We start from the raw sequence: 7,425 nt of genomic DNA on the forward strand, positions 1-7,425 counted from the left end.
CCCCCCCCTTGATCATCTGCAATCAGTGGTCCTAGGGAAGAGAGGAGAAGGTAAGTGGGGTAATGGTAGGATCACTAACGTAGCAAGATCAGGTGGAGGAGGCTTTTTGCGAGCAACTAGTGAAGCCCTCGGGTGCTTTTGTGGTACCCAAGGGCTGCTTGGGAAGGGTGTGCACAAGGCTATGGCACCAGGTCATATTTACACAAGGGGAGGAAAAAGCAGCCCCAGAGGAGCCACTGCAGACTGATTTTAAATGACTGGGAGAGGCTGCAAGCAATTTGGAGGACAAAATCATAATTCAAAATATGTGACAGACTAGAAGGATGGATGACAGGGAAAAGTAAAATAGGATGTTGGCCAATAAGGTCAAATGCCAAATTTTATGGTCAAGGAGGAACGATCAGCTGCTCGATCTAGATGGCTATTTAGACTATCTAGATGGCAATTCTGTAGAGGGGAACATATGATTATGGTGTAATGCAAGTTCAATGTAAGTCAACAATTCCCTGCTCTTGTGAAAAAGGCAAACATAGTATCTGGTTATGTAAACAGGAATATAGCTTGTAGGGGACACAGTGCTTAATGCCTGTAAGACGTTAGCTGAGATATCGTGTTCAATCTGCAATGCTGCATTTCCAAAAAGATATAGCCCATGCGGATCATGGCCCGAGGAGCATAATATGAAGGTGTGGAGAGGAAGCATGACCCAAGCAGAAATACTGAAAGAAATGGAGCTGTTCGGAGAAAACTGAAGAGAGACAGAACTGTCTTCACAYGGCTGAAGGGTAATGAGGAAGAGCATAAACTATTTTCAGTGTTCCTTCAGAGTAGGAGAAAGTGGAAGAGGTTAAAGTTGCAGTGATAAAGCTTTAGGCTGAGCACGAGAATCACAGAAGTCGGAAGGGGAGGTCTCCAGCCCAGCCTCCTGCCCCAAGCAGGGTCAGCACTGAATTCACACCAGGTTGCCTTGGGCTGTGTCCTCTTGGGCCTTGAGAACCTGGAAGGATGGAGACTGCACAGTCTCTCTGAGAAACCCGCTCCAGTGCATGATTATCCTCATAGGAATTATTTTTTTCCTATATCCAGTTGGATATATCTCTATATTCCTATCATTTCTTTCAGTTTACCTCAGTAAAGATCTTGGTTTCATCTTTTCCATGAGCTCCCTATAGGTACAGAGGCTTGGCCACTGGATACTCCCACAGACATCCCTTGCCCAGCTTAGAAAACCCCACTCCCTTGTCTCTTCTCCTGGGATGAGTGCTGTGGTCCCCAGTCACGTCCATGGCCCCCATCTAAACTTGCTCCATTTATACATGTCTATCCAGGACCTTTCCAGCAGAGCTGCTGCCCAGCCAGGCAGGGCTCGGCCGGCACCGTGGCCAGGGCTCCCTCCTGTCTGKGACAGGGCTTTGTGCTTGTCCCTGCTGAATTTCATGAGGTTTGTTCCAGTGCGTGGTCTGGCTTCTCCGGGTGCTTCATGATGGCAGCCCTGCTGTCCAGTGTATCGGCTGTACTGACCCAGTCTGGTGTCATCCACAAACCTGATGAAGATCTATCTACTCATTTCCTCTTCCAGGTCACTGGCAAAAATATTGAACAGGACAGGTCCCAGGACAGAGCCCTGCGCTTCGCCACTTGTATCTGGTCTTCAGGTAGGGTATGAACCATTAACGACTGCTCCTTAAGCCCAATGAGCAGCCAAGTTTTTCACTCAGCTGAAAGTCCAGTCCGCAACATCCCAGCTCAGAGGCCAGGATGCCATGGGGGACACAATCAAAAAGCTTGCTCAAGTCTTCAAGTCTGTGCACTATTACTACAAGGTAGATGCCATCCTCTGCTCTCCCCTCACCAACAAATCAGTTCCCTATGCTAGAGACAGTCTTACTGCTAGGGATTACAGCTAGGTGTTACAAGGGCTTGAGAATTACAGACGAGGCTGAAGACCAAGGGCTTGGCTCCTTGGAAGTTGGGCAAGAAGGGCAATTAAATGTTGTTTGTTGTGGTCAACAAGATCAGCCTGTAAAAGTAAAAAATCGTGAGTCAAACGCCTCCAGAATGAAAAGACTGGCCCAGAGAATCATTAGTCTCTTACTTGGTCACATTTTGGCCTGTCTTTAATTTTGGAAATTCCCTTGCCTGTCCCTAGGCCAGCTATGCAGCAACCAGCACTGCTCGCACTCCCCAGGTCAGTAAGGCGGTTTGCTCGCTCCCACCTAGGCTTTGTCTAGAAATTAGTTCTTCTCCTACCTGCCTCCAAGTACCTTTAAGAAGTCTCTCCCGCTTTTCACTCCTCCAAACACAAGAGTAAGGTGAGAGGAACCATACTCTGATAAAGAGAAAGGAGGAAGAGCACCTGACAGAAGGGTGCTTGAGGGACACGGGTGGCTGGYGACGGGAGCAGCGCTCTCCCTGCTGCTTCATGGAGGCCGGACACGGCCACGCAGCATGGAGGCTGCAGTGGAACGGGATTCCTCCCTCTCCCCTTGGCTGCAATCTCAGGAAGCTCCGGCGGGAAGGAAAATGGTCTGAAACACAGCGAAAATCCATTTGCTTAGGTGGCAACATTGAAACCAAGCCAGACACCCGCAAAGGCGCAGCAGGCCTAAACCAGGCTGACTGGTGGCCTGTCTCTGGAAAATGAAAGGGCTGGGAGACATGCTTGATTGCTGTCTGCTGGCTTTTTCCCCACTTCTCTCCCAGCTCCCGAAAACCACAAGAACCGATTTCCCTCACCCCGACCTGGCTAAAAGAGCAGCTCTGGAAACACTGAGAGTCGGAAGCAAGTAAAGAGCCTACAGCTTATTAGGCTCAGGAAAACAGCATTGCACATGCCTTCTTCAAAAATAAATCAGGTTGTATCGAAAGATACGATCCTAATCCTATCCTAATCCTACCAATTTCTCTCTGTAATGGAAACAGCTTGCAGAGCCCCGACTATTTTTAAGGCACCTGGATCAAAGGGGCACCGATACAGACACGAACTGTTCTACACAGTTCCAGCTCAGCTGAGGGGTTGCTGCCCTCAGCCTCCCTCACACCCCACCACATCATTAGAAATCATTGCCCCTCTGCTCTGTCAATGCATCTGTATACTGCCAAGAGGTGGGTAATCGTGTGGTGGTAGTTACAGATGAGATAGGCGAGAATCATCCTCCTTTCTGCGCAGCACACATTGAAATCAAGGTGCTGGCTGCACATCAGGTCTTTGGGCAGCAGAACTGGCTACCCAAAGTCCACCATTCAAATCCAGTTGACCATTGAAGCTCGAGCACAACTGAATTGACAGCTTTCATCTTTGGCAGTCATCTCTGTGAGGAGAACAGCAACCTTCTGAACCGCCTTTGCTGTGGTAGTACAGAACCATATAGCGCAGGAGAGCTCCCTCCTTTCACTACTGGTTCTTCTTGCAGGTGGTCACRACTTCATAAGGAATTAAAAAACATGACTTCAGTGACAGGGACCTGGTTGCTTGTGACGGAGATGCTTAAGGGGCTGCAGAGGGTTACAGAAGTCATTAAAGAACTGGAGGGAGCATCTTCTCATTTGAGGAGAGGCTGAGAGTGCAGCACTGTTGCACCTGGAGAAGAAAAGGCTCATGGTGATCTCATCAATGGGTCTAAGTATCTGGTAAGAGCGTGTCAAGGCCAAGCCCTGTGATAGGGACGAACTGAAATACAGCAACATCCACTTGAACTTAGGAAAACATTCACTTTGAGAGTGGGCAGGTTTCCCAGGGGTTGTGGAGGCTCCAACCTTGGAGATACCCAAAACCTGAACACACACAGTCCAGGGTAACCTGCTTGAGCTGACGCTGCTGGAGCAGGACACTTGGAGCAGATGAGCTCCAGAGATGCCTTCTGACCCCAGCTATGCTGTGGTTCTGTGGCTGATAAGCACATAACTGTCAATGAAGGAGTATCCACACAGAGCAGTGCTCTGTTATACACACACATTACGTTAATAAACTGAAAACTGCAAAAAGAARTTGTATGCATTTCTAAATAAAGTGCCACTGACTGGATGAATCCAGAAATGCTTGTGCAGTTTAAAATTTGTCAGGGATCAACGCAATATGAAGAAGTACTTGTTTATTCCACAAGCATTTAGCTGCAACTTTTTCTTTTTTAATTGCAGTTCATACAGGCTGAGGTAAAGTTGTGCTCTCTAGCATGCAACCGTGCCCCATCCCTGCAGCCAATGGCAAAAGGCAGTAACCGTTGTCTTCCAGGACAGCCTTGCTGGCAGGCATCACTTCCTTACCACCCAAAATGACCACAAAGCAATTCCAAGCTGCTTTTTTTTTTTTTGAGTTCAGACGTGAATGTGCTCTCAGCAGTTACGAATGCTGGAGGATGAAGTGATGAACCCTAAGGTACTGCTCCTACAGCAGTTCTCGCTCTCGTGTTATGAGAACAGTACATTCAGTTTAAGCTGCTGCTGTAAGGGTAGAACAAAGAAAATGGACACGCTCGCTCCTTAGCTCTCAGACACCTGCAGCTTGAGCCAGGGAACACTGGAAGAATCATCTTTCAAAAGCTGAATCCCCTCTCAGTTGCTCAGTTAAGCAAGGTCCTCTGTCAAAGTTAGGAGAAATCTTTTTTTTTTCCCTAATCCATAACAGAAATAGGCAAGCTTTCCTAGGCTACAAAACTTGGTTTTGTAAAAACAATAAAGCTTACGCTTGTTCAGTACTTAACCTTTATCAGAYAGGTTTCCTTTTTAATGAAGATTTGCTCCACCAGCCCTAAAAACAGAAGGCAAAGAATCACTCATAGYAGTAGCTCAAACTAAGAGCTGGGAACTTAAAAACTGTAGTCTTTGTTCTCACTAGTTGTTTAAAGAGCAGCATCCCATGTAAAGGAAAGGGATTATTTTTGTCACATTCTTATAAAAAAAAGGCTTTATTTTGAACAAGTTTTCTCCATTTGGTTTTACAGTCTCAACATACATCATATTCATGGACAAGCAGCATTTTCACAGAGTAAGAGCCAAATACAAATAAGAGGAAGCCATTTGGGATTAACAGTTTCAATCAAATTGACTCTGATTTAAGAAAATACTGTATGCTGTCACTTATTTGAGGTAAARGAATTCTATAAATTAAGATCCACTGTTTAACAGAAGAGCTGACATCGAAATATTTGGGAGAAGTAGGTACTTTTGGGACGGGAGTGGAATTCTTACTCCAAGACACCGTGAACAAAAATGGAAGGAGGTGGGATTTCCCCTTTCTTTGTAGGCATAAACCTGCCTCGTTTGGACAGATGTGTAAGTATTCAACCAGGTTTGTGCAGGTGAAGTTTCAGGTCGATGCATTTTACTGGTAGAGTCTTGTGCAGAAGGTGAACCTAGCAGGACACGTCAGGCCCTTCGTTTGTGCGCTGCGTGCTGCCACTGACAACTGCTGGGTAAAGATCAGGGTATGCTGTTCTTCCCTTGAGYGTCCAGTATAACCCACTGCTTTCAATGCCCTATATGACATATTCCAGTTAGACCATTCTTTTTTAATTTTTTTTTTTTAGGCAGCTGTACAATCAGACAACAAAATGATGCACTTGGGGAATTCGAGTGGGCTTTAAGAAGAACTGTACTGGGGGAGTGGAAATCCATCTTCTGCTATCATACAAAAATACATCTGCTGCTTAGGAAGGTTTACATAAGCTAGTGAAAACTATTAGGTGGACACGTTCATGTCAGTTTAAAACTAATCTGCTTATAGAGCAAATAGCTTGCATCATTAATCTCTGTGTAAAATAGGGTCTTAAACACATTAACTACATTATAATAGATGCTGCATTAAAACCAGAAAGGCTATCCTCACCTTTTGGAGCTTGAAATTTAAATTTGCTCAGTAAGTATCCTAAATCTCACTCAAGAGGAAATGGAACTGGATTAAAATGCTGTGAACTGCAAGAACTCAATTACCAATGATAAATTCTTAATGCCTTGCAGAAATACCACAGGTGCCACTTTAGCCATCTGGTCTAGGCACTGTTCAATTTCAAGTGAAAAAGAAAGCTTAATTTGATTTATTTACGTGCAATGCAATGTAAAAAGGGAAGTCACTTTCCTTTAAAGACATATTTCATTAAAAAAATTAATGGCAAAAGAATCTTCATAATCTGGCTGACAAGACCATCCAGGATGAACCTAAGAAATTTAATCTGAATTGACATAAAAAGTTTGAAGAGGCAAGACGTGAAAACAGTCACATTTTTGAGTACTTTTTTCCCAGTTCCAAGTTCCCGTGAGCAAAATGGGTTTAGGCTTATTTTGTGGGGAGCAGCTGGTTTGTTAATCCGGCTATGGAACGCTTCCACAGCCTTTGCAGTTCCTTTCATATAATCAAGGATCRTTTAGCAAGTTATCCAACTGTGAGAAGTGAGGGAGCACTAGTAAGTTCTCTCCTACGCTGGAAAGATGCATTGTATTAGGAAACCTCATGTATGTGAATTGTATCTTGCAGAAATGACTAATAACCAAAACTTCATGCTGTCTCAAAAGCAAGTTGAATAAAACCAGAAATGAATGAATTTAAACTGTAAATCAGCAACTGCACAATTTGTCTCTTAAGATGTTCCAGCAATGCTTTAACTCCTTACGAGATGCACAAGTTAATAATTATAGCTACCGTGCGAACAGGTAAAAGACAGCAAAAAAATGTCATTTTTTTTGTGAAGAAACTCCCATCTCTCCATTAGCTTTTATCCCAGCTCAGATCYCTTGGCAAGTGAGTGAAGCTGGAAAAAAAGTGACTTGTTTTCCACCAATGTTCAGTCAGCTTAGTATGATACTGAACCCTAGTGAAAAGCTTTCCATTAAAGAATAGTCAAGGAAATATAGCGAGAAAAAAAAAATAAAATCTGTTAACGAGTTTGGTCCTTGGATTTTAGGACCCTGTACTTCCTTCAGAACATCCTATGTTAATCCACCCTGCTCCACGGAGCATGAGTTTTGGAACAACTCACCTACCTATTATGAATCACTGTAATAAGATGATTATTCTTCATACTGCACTAGGTCATTTCCTTCTAGTCAAAGACAAGGGATTTAATCAAGAATCATACGAAATTGAACTATGAACTCTGGAACAGCCAAGAGCAGCAACTCAACTACTCCAGAGTGCTTAGAAAATAGGCTTTAGATTTTACATCAAGGAATTGGATTTATTGTAAATGCCACAGTCACATTGATAGACAGAGCACAGACTTCTGGTAACAAACAAACATACATTTCTTTTTTTTTAACTAAGCATTTCTACTCGGTAAATAAATGCACTTTGCACAGCCTTTCTTTTAAATGTGCCTAAACTAACCTAAATAAGCAGACAGCATAGCAGAAAAGGGAAACTTATGTGAGTAACTGTTTCTCAAGCAGTATATTATTTTTACTATGTATATAATATTTTATATTATATACACA

The sequence above is a fragment of the Nothoprocta perdicaria genome, unplaced genomic scaffold (assembly GCF_003342845.1).
Source record: "Nothoprocta perdicaria isolate Ctin4 unplaced genomic scaffold, notPer1 scaffold_171, whole genome shotgun sequence".
Taxonomy (NCBI): domain Eukaryota; kingdom Metazoa; phylum Chordata; class Aves; order Tinamiformes; family Tinamidae; genus Nothoprocta; species Nothoprocta perdicaria.